Source organism: Lithobates pipiens, unplaced genomic scaffold (assembly GCF_037356315.1).
Source record: "Lithobates pipiens isolate NorthernLeopardFrog02 unplaced genomic scaffold, aLitPip1_a1.2 Scaffold_13, whole genome shotgun sequence".
Taxonomy (NCBI): Eukaryota; Metazoa; Chordata; class Amphibia; order Anura; family Ranidae; genus Lithobates; species Lithobates pipiens.
This window is the reverse complement of record NW_027507718.1, coordinates 555224609-555239819: the sequence shown is the minus strand read 5'-3', so window position 1 is coordinate 555239819 and position 15211 is coordinate 555224609. Positions and strand designations below refer to the sequence as shown.

Genomic DNA, 15211 nt, shown 5'->3' with positions numbered 1-15211 from the left:
GAATTAAACTTTGCTATTCTATTTTTCCTATTAAATATGTCCTCAGGTGCTGGTAGTCATAATTTTCCGGTATTCACCGTATATTGCATTTACGTATTTGAACCCTTCAGGTGGGATATTTTAAGACAACCATTCAACATTTTTTTTTTTTTTTTAATAATTCATCAAATTATATATCTTTAAAGTGAATGTTTATTTTCACCGTATATTAGCACATTATGGCAAGCTTAGAGGGGTGCCAAAAATCTCATCTGAGTTGCTCATGATGCCGATAGACCGGGAGAAGCTTTTATAACAGAGGAGACCGTTGGGTGCAACATCAGGTTCCCGGAGGAGAAAGGAATGAGGGTCTCTGGGTCCCCAATATCCTTTTGTACCATAGACTGAGGAAATCAGGAGTCTGTAAATAAGAAAAATAAATAAATTCATTGTAATTAAAAGTTACATCTGAATGTAGTACCCATTTTGTGACACCAGGTGGAGACCTTCATGCTATTTTAGACTCAGATTGGTGAGTTAACAGTCATTCTCTGAAATTACCACAAGATGTCACTGTTGCTGCAAGAATAGGTGTTTTCATCTCCCCATAGCGGAGAATAAGACCCCAAATGTGGGACATAGATACAGGATCATCTCTCTTCTGGGTGGACAGTCTTACTTTTTGTACATCGCTCTTTCCTCCAAAGCTCTTGATCTGATTTAAAACAGCAGAAACAAGTTCACATTGGTGGGATAACTAAAAAAAAAAAGTAAGAGGAAACTAAATGTATGCTTTGCTGTCCATATTGATGACTAGGGATGAGCTTCCAGTTTGACTCGAACATTGCCTGTTCAGCGAACAGTGAACAATTTGAGGTGTTCGCGGCAAATTCGAAAAGCTGCGGAACACCCTGTACAAGTCTATGGGAGAAATCTAAAGTGTTAATTTTAAAGGCTAATATGCAAGTTACTGTCATAAAAAGTGTTTGAGGACCCAAAGGATGAGCTGAACACCCCCCTGTTCGGTTCGCACCAGAACCTGCGAACAGACCTAAACTTCGTGTGAACTTTAGAACCCTATTAAAGTCTATGGGACTCGAACGTTCAAAATCTAAAGGCTAATATGCAAGTTACTGTCCTAAACAGTGTTTGGGGACAGTGGCGTAACTAGAAACCTCAGGGCCCCGGTGCAAGAAATCAGGAAGGGCCCCCCCCCCCAAAAAAAAGCATGATTTTGACCAGTGCGGCCAGTGTCCCCAGTGCGGTCAGTGTCCCCAGTGAGGCCTATGTCCCCAGTGCAGCCGGTCTCACCAATGCAGCCGGTCTCACCAATGCAGCCGGTCTGAGCACTGCAAGCTGTGTCCCCAGTGCGGCCAGTGTCCCCCAGTGCAAGCTGTGACCCCAGTGAGGCCTGTGTCCCCAGTGCAGCTGGTCTCACCACTGCAAGCTGTGTCCCCAGTGCGGCCGGTGTCCCCAGTGAGGCCGGTGTCACCAATTCAAGCTGTGTCCCCAATGCAGCCTGTTTCCCCAGTGCAGCCTGTGTCACCACTTCAAGCTGTGTCCCCAGTTCAGCCTGTGTCCCCAATGCAGTGGTGGTACTGGAGGGGGGTGGTGGCACAGTCTGGAGGGGGGGTGGTGGTAGCGGCACTTGAGGGGGGGTGGTGGTGGCACTAGAGGGGGGGTGGTGGTGGCACAGTCTGGAGGGGTGGTGGAGGCATTAGAGAAGGGGTGGTGGTGGCACTGGAGGGGTGATGGCACAGTCTGGGGGGGTGGTGGCACAGTCTGGAGGGGTGGTGGTGGCAGTCTGGAGAGGGGATGGTGGCATTGGAGGGAGGGGTGGCACTGGAGGGCGGGTGGTGGCAGTCTGGAGGGGTGGTGGTGGTGGCACAGGCTGGAGGGGTGGTGGTGATGGCACAGTCTGGAGGGGTGGTGGTGGTGGCACAGTCTGGAGGGGTGGTGGCACAGTCTGGAGGGGTGGTGGTGGCACTGGAGGGGGGTGGTGGCACAGTCTGCAGGGGTGGTGGTGGCACTGGAGGGGGGGTGGTGGGCACTGGCACAGTCCGGGGGGGTGGTGGCACAGTCTGGAGGGGTGGTGGTGGCAGTCTGGAGGGGGGGCGGTGGGCTGGTGGTACTGGAGGAGGGGTGGTGGCACTGGAGAGGAGATGGTGGCATTGGAGGGAGGGGTGGCACTGGAGGGCGGTGGTGGCAGTCTGGAGGGGGGGTGGTGGTGGCAGTCTGGAGGGGGGGTGGTGGTGGCACAGTCTGGGGGGGTGGTGGTGGCACAGTCTGGGGGGGGTGGTGGCATTGGAGGGAGGGGTGGCACTGGAGGGCGGGTGGTGGCAGTCTGGAGGGGGGTGGTGGTGGCACAGTCTGGAGGGGTGGTGGTGGCACAGTCTGGAGGGGTGGTGGTGGCACAGTCTGGAGGGGTGGGGGCACAGTCTGGAGGGGTGGTGGTGGCACTGGAGGGGGGGTGGTACGCTAGTGGCACTCGAGGGGTGGTGGTGGCACTAGAAAGGGCTGGTGGCACAGTCTGGAGGGGTGGTGAGGCACTAGAGGGGGGGTGGTGGTGGCACTGGAGGGGTGATGGCACAGTCCGGGGGTGGTGGCACAGTCTGGAGGGGTGGTGGTGGGCTGGTGGTACTGGAGGGGGGATGGTGGCACTGGAGGGGGGTGGTGGCATTGGAGGGAGGGGTGGCAGTCTGGAGAGGTGGTGGTGGCACAGTCTGGAGGGGTGGTGGTGGTGGCACAGTCTGGAGGGGTGGTGGTGGTGGCACAGTCTGGAGGGGTGGTGGTGGTGGCACAGTCTGGAGGAGTGGTGGTGGGCTGGTGGCACTGGAGGGCAGGTGGTGGCATTGGAGGGGTGGTGGCACTGGAGGGGGGTGGCGGTGGCACTGGAGGGGGGTGGTGGGCTAGTAGCACTCGAGGGATGGTGGTGGCACAGTCTGGAGGGGGGGGTGGTGGCACTGGAGGGAGGTGGGGGTAGCGGCACTGGAGGGGGATGGTGGTGGCACTGGAGGGGGATGGTGGTGGCACTGGAGGGGGGGTGGCACAGTCTGGAGGGGTGGTGGTGGCACAGGAGGGGGGTGGTGGGCTGGTGGCACTATGGTGGCACTGGAGGGGTGGTGGTGGCATTGGAGGGAGGGGTGGCACTGGAGGGGCGGTGGTGGCAGTCTGGAGGGGAAGTGGTGGAACAGTCCGGAGGGGGGGGGGGTGGAACAGTCTGGAGGGGTGGTGATGGCACTGGAGGATGGGTGGCACAGTCTGGACGGGTGGTAGTGGCACTGGAGAGGGGGTGGTGGGCTGGTGGCACTGGAGAGGGGGTGGTGGGCTGGTGGCACTGGAGAGGGGGTGGTGGCACTGGAGGGGTGGTGGTGGCACTGGAGGGAGGTGGTGGCACAGTCTGGAGGGGGATGGGGTGGAACAATCTGGGGGGGTGGGGTGGAACAGTCTGGGGGGGGGGTGGGGTGGAACAGTCTGGGGGGGGTGGGGTGGAACAGTCTGGAGGGGGATGGGGTGGTACAGTCTGGGGGGGGATGGTGGTGGCACTGGAGGGGGGGGTGGCGGGCTGCTGGCACTGGAGGGCAGGGGGTGGCACAGTCTAGAGGGGTGGTGGTGGCACTGGAGGGGCGATGGTGGCACTGGAGGGCAGGTGGTGGCACTGGAGGGCTGGCACAATCTGGAGAGGGGATGGCGACTTACCGCCAATCAATCGATGATGATCGAATCCCCCTCCTTAGAATCCTGCAGACTGCACAGTGAAGCAAAGTTCCTCCACGAAGCGTGCCTCCGCTCCTCCGGGAAAGCCTTGCTTCAGAGAGCTCCTCCCCCGCCTTCACTGAATTGGCTGGTTTTTTTTTGTGTCCGCCCCGCCTCCCTTACAGTCGCTCTGGATAGGCGGGGGCGGAGCCAACCGAGCACTTCTCTCACGCTGGCGAAGGAAGCCCCCCCCCCCTCACCACGGCATGACAAGCGACAGCGAATAACACTACACAAGCACACCCCCGGCCGGACAGTCAGGTGGGCCCCTCGGGCGGCGGGCGGAGGGCGGCGGGCGGGCTGCCAGTGGGCCCCCTGAAGTGGCAGAGAATTACAGGGCCCAGTCGCACTTGCGACTGTTGCGACCCTGATAATTCCGCCACTGTTTGGGGACCCGGGTCCTGCCCCAGGGGACACGTGGCAATGCAAAAAAAAAAAAAAAGTTTTAAAAACGTCCGTTTTTTTCTGGAGCAGTGATTTTAATAATGCTTAAAGTGAAACAATAAAAGTGTAATATTTCTTTAAATTTTGTAGCTGGGGGGGTATCTATAGTATGCCTGTGAAGGGGCGCATGTTTCCCGTACTTAGAACTGTCCCTGCACAAAGTGTCATTTCTGCAGGAAAAAAAGGTCATTTCAAATCACTTGCGGCTATAATGAATTGTCGGCTCCCCGTAATACAGAGAACACTCATTGAAAGTCATTGATTAAAATAAAAAAAAATAAAAAAAGCGTGGGGTTCCTTCAGGTCTGGTATGGATATTAAGGGGAACCCCGCGTCTTTTTTTTAAAAATGACATGGGGGTTCCCCCCAAATAGCCATGACTTTCAATGAGTGTTCTCTGTATTACGGGAGCCGACAATTCATTATAGCCGCAAGTGATTTTAAATGACTTTTTTTCCTGCAGAAATGACACTTTGTGCAGGGACAGTTCTAAGCACGGGAAACATGCACCCCTTTGGCTCATCCTTAATGCTGACCAGTCAGGTCATTTTAAATTAATCTTTTCTTTCTCTTCCCCCCATCTCTTTTCTCTCTTTCTTTCTCTCTCCCCAATCCCCCCCCTCTCTCTCTGTGTCTCCCCTCTCCTCTCCCCTCCATTGCCCCCCTCTCTCTCTCCCCCACCCCCTCTCTTGTATTTCTCCCTCCTCTCTCTCTCCCGCCCCCCTATGTCCCACCCCGCTCTTTCTTCCTCCCTTTCTCTCTCTTCCCCTCCCTCTCTCTCCCCATCTCACTCTCCTCCCTACCCCCTTCTATTTCTCCTATTCTCTCTCTGTCCCTCTCACTAATTCTCTATCTCTCCCCTTTTCTAGCTCTCTGTCTGTGTGTGTCTCTCTCTCCCCCTGCCCCCACTCTCACTCTCTCTGCCCCCTCCCTCTTTCTTTCTCTTGCCCTCTCCCTCTGTCCGTGTGTGTCTCTCTCCCTCCCCTGCCCCCCCTCTCTCCCTCCCCCTCTCCCCCCTCTCTCTCTCACCCCCTCTCCCCTGCACCCCCCTCTCTCTCTCACCCCCTCTCTCTGTCCCTCTCTAGCTCTATTTCTTTCCTCTCTCTCCCCCACCAGGGTCCACTAGTAATATCTGGTTCACTCAGTCTAGGGAGCGCCTATTTGAAATGTATTGCTTGCAGAAATTTGAACAGAAGAAGGGTTGGGACATGGGATACTCCAAAGAGCCGCACGGTACCAAAAGGGGAGAGAGGCGATCCTTCTCCAGGCAAGATCCCTTTATGGTGAGGTCCTACAGCCACCTCCTCGGAAAAATCACTTCAGGTAGACAGCCCTGAGACCTTAGAGAACAGCTGCACAGCCCACATCCTGCCTCAGGAACTGCGGAACCCTCCCTGCTGAGGAGAGAACAATCGATATTTATCATCTACCCAACCACCTTCTGGACACTCATTTTTTGGCTATGCCAAGATAAATATTCAGGCTGGCTATTTGAAACTCCTACCCTATGCTCTGGAAGTTTCCAGGACAGGGGGAAGCAATCAAACACCCAGCCTGTGAAACCCTGAACAGGCCAGAACAAACAATCGCTGCTCCTTTTGACTACAGAAGGAGCCACACGCTAAATTTGCTTATGTTAGGAGGGTGCCACATATGTAAGTATCTATCTGTTAAGTCAATTCTGACTCTTGGTGAGTGCAGACATTCTATGGCCAATAGACATGAGCCAATTTACCAGCCAGCATGTCTTAGTGGTTCTAAAGGCTCAAGGTTTTTTTTTTTACCTTCGTGTATTCTATGCAGCCAGCCTAATACTCACCTGACCCCGATCTTCCTCCAGCACGCTACACTCGAGCCTCAGCTCTCCGGAGACTCTCCTTCCTCATTGGCTGAGACATTGGCTCCCGCTGCTGTCACTCAGAGCCAAAGAGCAAATGAGGAGAGAGGGGGTGGGGGCCAAACGATGGCTCTGTGTGTGATTGCACACGCAGAGCAAGCTATTAGCTGTGGGGGCACTCAGAAGGAGGGAGGGACCAGGAGCGCCGGGGGGGCCCAAGAAGAGGAGGATCGGTGCTGCTCTGTGCAAAACCACTACACAGAGCAGGTATGTATAGCATGTTTATAATTTTATTGTAAAAAAAAAGTTTTAATATCACATATAAAGTGCATCCTGGAAATTATTATGTGCTTATTCTCTCTGTCTGACTTCGGCATTGGTACTATGGATAACGTTTAAAGTGTTACTAAACCCAGGAGCCTGCAGTCACTATATCTGGTCTTCCACAGTACACAGAACATGGAAATGCAATTATGTTAGTAATAATAAACCGACATATGCCTTTTCTCACCAGCAGTATATAGCAGTCTTATGACTTCTATCAGTGTCTGGTTAAAGCTTGTAGTGAGAGTTTTAATTCTGCTCTGACTGTCCTATGAGGCTGCAGGACCCCTGACCCTCCCAAGAAATAAGGGTGTAACTGAGTGTGACCATTAGATGTCACTGTTGTTACTTCACTTGAGTGCATAATTGAGTATGACCCCCAGATGTCACTGTTGATGCATGAGTTGAAGGTGTAACTGAGGATGTCCCTGTTGCTGTGTGACTTGAGGGTGTAACTGAGTATGGCCGCCAGATGTCATTGTTGCTACTTGACTTGAGGATATAACTAACTGAGTATGACCACTAGATGTCACTGTTGCTACTTGACTTGAGGGTGTAGCTGAGTATGACCATTAGATGTCACTGTTGCTTTGTGACATGAGGGTGTAATTGAGTATGGCCTCTAGATGTCACTGTTGCTGCATGACTTGAGGGTGTAACTTAGTATGACCACTAGATGTCACTGTTGCTGCATGATTGTAGGGTGTAATTGAGTATGACCATTAGATGTCAATGTTGTTACTTCAATTGAAGGCCTATTTGCGTATGACCACTAGATGTCACTGCTGCTGCATGACTTGAGGGTATAACTGAGTATGGCCTCTAGATGTCACTGTTGCATGAGTTGAGGGTGTAACTGACTATGACCGTTAGATATCACTGCTGCTGTATGACTTGAGGGTGTAACATAGTATGACCACTAGATGTCACTGTTGCGGCATGAATTTAGGGTGTAACTGTCACTGCATGACTTGAGGGTATAACTATGTGCCCCAGGATGACATCAGTCTCTGATGAAACGCGTAGGATGGATGATGTGCTGACGTCATTGTGACTTATGAGTGGCGAAAGCGCAGGTGCTCATTGTATGTTTTTACCGAGCAGTGTTTTACTATTCCTCCATGTGGGAGAGGTGTTTTTATACTAATAAACTGTTGGATTTACACGATGCAGAGTTTAATTTATTATTTTCGAGTGGGACATTCCTAACATCGGGAGAGAGCGAGATCGCCTGCAGGACTACAGGTCTTTGGTCGGATGATCGCCTGATCACCGATCCGAGCAAGGGGTCGATCCCGACCCCTTATCACGTGATCAGCTGTCAGCCAATGACAGCTGATCATGTGATATAACGGAGCCGGTAATTGGCTATTATTCCTCCTCGCGCTGACAGCGCGAGGAGAAAAAAAAGAGCCGATCACGGCCAGCCCTGCCAGTGCCCACCTGCCCCCTCATCACTAAGCATAATAAAAAAATAAGTGTCCGCCGTCAGTGCCACGCAGCAGTGCCCATAGTGCCACCCAGCAGTGCCCACAGTGCCACCCAGCAGTGCCCACAATCTGCCTCAACAAAGGTGCTGCACCCCAGTGCCACATATCCGTGCCCATCAGTGTCATCTACCAGTGCCCATCAGTGCCCAGCAGAGCCACCTATCAGTGCCCATCAGTCCCATCTATCAGTGGTACCTATCAGTGCCCCTTAGTGCCACCCATCCGTGCCATCTTATCTGTGCCTATTAGTGCCGCCTTAACTATGCCTATCAGTGCAGCCTATCAGTGCCCACCAGTGCAGCCTATCAGTGCCGCTTCATCAGCGCACTTCAACGAAGGAGAAAAATGACCTGTTTGCAAAATTTTATAACAAACTATTAAACATGATTTTTTTTTTTGCATCTTTTTTTGTTTGTTTAGCAAAAAATAAAACTCCGAGCTGTAATTAAATACCACCAAAAGAAAGCTCTATTTGTGGGGAAAAAATGATAAAAATTTCATTTGGGTACAGTGTTGTATGCCCGCGCAATTGTCATTCAAAGTGCATCAGCGCTGAAAGCTGAAAATTGGTCTGGGCAGGAGGGGGGTTTAAGTGCCCAGTAAGCAAGTGGTTAAAGCGGGATTCTGCTGCGGTTTTGTTTTTTTCTTACCTGTGTCACTGGTGGGCGATTCCTACAGTCTCTTAGCAGTCACAATCGGCGTGTTTTTGACCCCCGGCGTGACGATTTCATTGCAATGGGAAACTTTTAAAAAAGCAGTCCGGCGGTTTCCATTTTTACTGTGGCCGTCTGAAGCCCACGGGCATTTACTTCCTGTAAGCGATGACGCTGGGCTCCCAGCATCCACCGCTCCATCTCGTGCATGATCTCTGATAGCAGTGATCAGCGCTGTAAAAGTTTCTGGTTGCCATCACAACGGGCGCGGTAGTGTCATATTTTGCTGCATATCACAGAATGCTACGGAAGTGACGTTGCCGCCAGAAATTGCGTACTGCGCATGCGCAAAGCTCTCCAAACACTCGCGCCGTGCGTTCCAACATAGTTTCGGCAATACAGTTCAGCGAAACCATCACATAATGTTACGGAAGTGACGTTACAGACAACACAAACACTGGGCCGTGCGTTACAACACTAATACTTCCCTTGTTACCTCGTATCATTTTTTACCAACCATGCTGAGCTACGTGCCGTGTTAGGTTCTGCATTGCTGGGACTTGTAATGCCTATCCTGAGCTACATGCTTCAATGTTCAGTGTCCTCATCCCTATCCCCGGGCTTCAATGTTCAGTGTCCTCATCCCTATCCCTGAGCTTCAATGTTCAGTGTCCTCATCCCTATCCCCCTGCTTCGATGAGGACACTGAACATTGAAGCATGGGGATAGGGATGAGGACACTGAACATTGAAGCCCAGGGATAGGGATGAGGACACTGAACATTGAAGCACGGGGATAGGGATGAGGACACTGAACATTGAAACACGGGGATAGGGATGAGGACACTGAACATTGAAACACGGGGATAGGGATGAGGACATTGAACATTGAAACACGGGGATAGGGATGAGGACACTGAACATTGAAGCATGGGGATAAGGATGAGGACACTGAACATTGAAGCATGGGGATAGGGATGAGGACACTGAACATTGAAGCACGGGGATAGGGATGAGGACACTGAACATTGAAGCTCAGGGATAGGGATGAGGACACTGAACATTGAAGCTCAGGGATAGGGATGAGGACACTGAACATTGAAGCTCGGGGATAGGGATGAGGACACTGAACATTGAAGCTCGGGGATAGGGATGAGGACACTGAACATTGAAACACGGGGATAGGGATGAGGACACTGAACATTGAAACACGGGGATAGGGATGAGGACACTGAACATTGAAGCATGGGGATAAGGATGAGGACACTGAACATTGAAGCATGGGGATAAGGATGAGGACACTGAACATTGAAGCATGGGGATAGGGATGAGGACACTGAACATTGAAACACGGGGATAGGGATGAGGACATTGAACATTGAAACACAGGGATAGGGATGAGGACACTGAACATTGAAGCATGGGGATAAGGATGAGGACACTGAACATTGAAGCATGGGGATAGGGATGAGGACACTGAACATTGAAGCACGGGGATAGGGATGAGGACACTGAACATTGAAGCTCAGGGATAGGGATGAGGACACTGAACATTGAAGCTCAGGGATAGGGATGAGGACACTGAACATTGAAGCTCGGGGATAGGGATGAGGACAATGAACATTGAAGCTCAGGGATAGGGATGAGGACACTGAACATTGAAGCTCGGGGATAGGGATGAGGACACTGAACATTGAAACCCAGGGATAGGGATGAGGACACTGAACATTGAAGCCCGGGGATAAGGATGAGGACACTGAACATTGAAGCCCGGGGATAAGGATGAGGACACTGAACATTGAAGCACGGGGATAGGGATGAGGACACTGAACATTGAAGCACGGGGATAGGGATGAGGACACTGAACATTGAAGCCCGGGGATAGGGATGAGGACACTGAACATTGAAGCTCGGGGATAGGGATGAGGACACTGAACATTGAAGCATGTAGCTCAGGATAGGCACTACAAGTCCCAGCATTGCAGAACCTAACACCGCACGTAGCTCAGCATGGTTGGTAAAAAATGATACGAGGTAACAAGGGAAGTATTAGTGTTGTAACGCACGGCCCAGTGTTTGTGTTGTCTGTAACGTCACTTCCGTAACATTATGTGATGGTTTCGCTGAACTGTATTGCCGAAACTATGTTGGAACGCACGGCGCGAGTGTTTGGAGCGCTTTGCACATGCGCAGTACGCAATTTCTGGCGGCAACGTCACTTCCATAGCATTCTGTGATAGGCAGCAAAATATGACACTACAGCGGCGTCCCCGGAAGTTCCCGCCCTGTTGTCATGGCAACGAAACTAACACAGGAGAGAGAACACGTGACTGGCGTCCTCCTTCTGAAATCTCACGAGATTTCGGCATTACTATGTCCCCCATGGATTCTTAGGAAATAGCTAAGAAATTGCTGGGACTTGTAGTGCCTATCCTGAGCTACATGCTTCAGTGTTCAGTGTCCTCATCCCTATCCCCATGCTTCAATGTTCAGTGTCCTCATCCCTATCCCCGGGCTTCAATGTTCAGTGTCCTCATCCCTATCCCCGGGCTTCAATATTCAGTGTCCTCATCCCTATCCCCGAGCTTCAATGTTCAGTGTCCTCATCCCTATCCCCGGGCTTCAATGTTCAGTGTCCTCATCCCTATCCCCATGCTTCAATATTCAGTGTCCTCATCCCTATCCCCGTGCTTCAATGTTCAGTGTCCTCATCCCTATCCCTGTGCATCAATGTTCAGTGTCCTCATCCCTATCCCCGGGTTTCAATGTTCAGTGTCCTCATCCCTATCCCCGGGCTTCAATGTTCAGTGTCCTCATCCCTATCCCTGTGCTTCAATGTTCAGTGTCCTCATCCCTATCCCCGGGCTTCAATGTTCAGTATCCTTATCCCCGTGCTTCAATGTTCAGTGTCCTCATCCCTATCCCCGGGCTTCAATATTCAGTGTCCTCATCCCTATCCCCGAGCTTCAATGTTCAGTGTCCTCATCCCTATCCCCGGGCTTCAATGTTCAGTGTCCTCATCCCTATCCCCATGCTTCAATATTCAGTGTCCTCATCCCTATCCCCGTGCTTCAATGTTCAGTGTCCTCATCCCTATCCCCGTGCATCAATGTTCAGTGTCCTCATCCCTATCCCCGGGTTTCAATGTTCAGTGTCCTCATCCCTATCCCCGGGCTTCAATGTTCAGTGTCCTCATCCCTATCCCTGTGCTTCAATGTTCAGTGTCCTCATCCCTATCCCGAACTTCAATGTTCAGTGTCCTCATCCCTATCCCCGGGCTTCAATGTTCAGTGTCCTCATCCTTATCCCCGGGCTTCAATGTTCAGTGTCCTCATCCCTATCCCCCTGCTTTGATGAGGACACTGAACATTGAAGCTTCTTTCCGAAATCTCACGAGACTGATGTCCTGATCATGGCCGCCGGTGATCGGCTTTTTTTTTTCTGAGGGGCGCGCGCGGCGTGCTCTGTGATCGGCGAGTCTATGAGACTCGTCTGATCACTGATCCGTGCAAGGAGACGATCCCGACCCCTTATCACGTGATCAGCTGTCAGTCAATGACAGCTGATCATGTGATATAACGGAGCCGGTAATCGGCTATTATTCCTCCTCGCGCTGACAGCGCTCGTGCACGGGACGACGTCAATAGACGTAGTCCCAACAAAGGAGATCCGCGCTGTAGCCGTCATTCGGCTATAGCGCGGGTCTCAAGTGGTTAAACAAAGCACAGAATAAGCAGATGGCTATGGGAATGCTATCATTTTTCCTGGCAGGTACACAGTATCAAGGCAATAAATGGCAAATTAAAGATTTAGAAATCTGTGTTTACTTTTCTACACAAAGACAATTTCTTGCTTTTAAAGAAATGCATATTGAAATAAATGGCATTATCTGCATGTAAAAAATATGTGTTGTAGATAAAGTTGACATTTACTTTACAATCAGAAAATCCTTTGGTGAGTGAACAGGAGCTTTGTAATCTCTACTCCCACATCACGCTGTGCTTATACAGGATGTAAAGCTAACATTTCATACTCCTGATGTGTGTCTGCTGTATCATGTACTTGTATAAAATAATATCCTGTTTTCTCTGTACGGAATCCCTGGTGTTCCCGCCAGTCACTCTGCTTTCCTATTAAAAACTGACCATACTAAGCAGGAGGCGAACACTCCTCCAATGATCAGACTTGTCTTGACAACACAATTCTGTGATTTCCTCGCTGGGAAGATCATTGTGCTACGGTCTCCTATGCAGCCGAGAACAGATGGAATGTAAGCAAAAAAAAAACATTTATAATGGTTTCTTTATCTACATTATCTCACAAAAGTAAGTACACCCCTCACATTTTTGTAAATATTTTATTATATCTTTTCATGTGACAACACTGAAGAAATTACACTTTGCTACAATGTAAAGTAGTGAGTGTACAGCTTGTATTGTAAATTTGCGGTCCCTTCAAAATAACACAGCCATTAATGTCTAAACCGATGTCAACAAAAGTGAGTGCACCCCTAAGTGTAAATGTCAAAATTGGGCCCTAAGTGTCAATATTTTGTGTGGCCGCCATTATTTTCCAGCACTGACTTAACCCTCTTGGACATGGAGGTCAGCAGAGCTTCACAGGTTGTCACTGGAGTCCTCTTCCCCTCCTCCATGATGACATCACGGAGCTGGTGGATGTTGGAGACCTTCCCCTCCTCCACCTTCCGTTTGAGGATGTCCCACAGATGATCAATAGGGTTTAGGTCTGGAGACATGCTTGGCCATCACCTTTACCCTCAGATTCTTTATCAAGGCAGTGGTGATCTTGGAGGTGTGTTTGGGGTGGTTATCATGTTGGAATACTGCCCTGCGGCCCAGTCTCTGAAGGGAGGGGATCATGCTCTGCTTCAGTATGTCACAGTACATGTTGGCATTCATGGTCCCCTCAATGATCTGTAGCTCCCCAGTGCCAGCAGCACTAATGCAGCCCCAGACCATGACACTCCCACCACCATGCTTGACCGTAGATAAGACAATTGTTTTTGTACTCCTCACCTGGTTGCCCCCACACACGCTTCACACCATCTGAACCAAATAAGTTTATCTTGATCTCATCAGACCATAGGACATGGTTCCAGTAATCCATGACCTTAGTCTGCTTGTCTTCTGCAAACTGTTTGTGGGCTTTATTGTGCATCATCTTTAGAAGAGACTTCCTTCTGGGACAACAGCCATGCGGACCAATTAGATGCAATGTGCAGCGTATGGTCTGAGCACTGACAGGCTGACCACCACCACCCCTACAACCTCTGCAGCAATGCTGGCAGCACTCATACGTCTATTTCCCAAAGACAACCTCTGGATGTGACACTGAGCACGTGACCTCAACTTCTCTGGTGGACCATGGCGAGGTCTGTTCTGAGGGGAATCTGTCCTGTTATATCGCTGTATGGTCTTGGCCACCGTGCTCAGTTTCAGGGTCTTGGCAGACTTCCTATAGCCTAGGTCATGTTTATGTAGAGCAAAAATTCTTTTTTTTCAGATTCTCAGAGCGTTCTTTGCCATGAAGTGCCATGTTGAACTTCCAGTGACCAGTATGAGAGAGAGTGATAACGTGAAATTTAACACCCCTGCTCCCCATTCACACCTGAGACCTTGTCACACTAACAAATCACATGACACCAGAGAGGGAAAATGCTTAATTGGACCCAATTTGGACATTTTCACTCATGGGGGTACTCACTTTTGCTGCCAGTGGTTTAAACATTAATGGCTGTGTGTTGAGGCATTTTGAGGGGGACAGGAAATTTTACAATGTGAGGGAAAAGAGCCATGGTGAAGTCACTTCTGGCTGAGGTCGGAAGTTTATGTGTACTTCCTGTGTTTGCTGTTTGTTTCAACTACTAAAGTGTTTTATGAAGAATATTAAAAAGCATTTTAAAATACTACATCATGGAGCCCTCCCCTTATTCTTACATATCACTGAATGTGACCATCCTGGGATCTTGAGTGTTCCGGAACCAGGGATTGAGCAGCCAGTGTGGAGTATCTATGTGGGGCTCATTTATACGATCTATGAGGCGAGAGCCTGGGGGGGAACTATCACCCACACTGGACACAAGAAGCTTGCCACATTGCTGCACATGCACTTTATTATTGGATGGGACAGTCTGCATGTCTAATAATCATTTTGCACTATTGTTGTTTGCATGGTATTATTTGTTGGAGATCAGTATTTTGCACGGATTTGCAGTATTTGCTCCTAGATTATTTGCACATAATTTTTTTGTGTTATAATAAGACATTTTCTGCATCATTTTAGTTTAGTCAAGCGCCGTAGTTTTTATATACTACATTTATGCTGAGTGTGTGAGCACTTTTCTCTGTTAGCAGCTATTTAAGTCGTTTTTTTGGGATGATCACCACCTTTTGCTTTGTGTATTAGTAACCCCGGTATTTACATACATTTTACAGTTATACAAGTTGTACACTCAATGCTTTACATTGTAGCAAAGTGTAATTTCTTCAGTGTTGTCACATGAAAAGATATAATAAAATATATATAGAAATGTAAGGGGTGTACTCACTTTTGTGATACTCTGTATACACAAGTGTTTTGCCTTTCATTATTTTAAACTGAATAGATTGTAAACGATCACCTTAATTGCATCAAAATACAATCATTATGAAAAACATTCTCCACTCCAAGGAAAAATGAAATAAAAGTAAAACAAAATCAAGCAATTAA

General features: G+C 49.8%; 1 long non-coding RNA gene across 1 annotated transcript in view; it reads right to left on the bottom strand.

Moving 5' to 3' along the window:
• Positions 1 to 213: 213 nt before the first annotated feature.
• The window catches only part of LOC143976265 (uncharacterized), a 106123-nt gene continuing 91125 nt past the window's right edge, over positions 214 to 15211 (bottom strand). Inside the window, exon 3 of the long non-coding RNA XR_013272581.1 lies at positions 214 to 400. This is a non-coding gene — a long non-coding RNA (uncharacterized LOC143976265). The remainder of the gene's footprint in view (positions 401 to 15211) is intronic.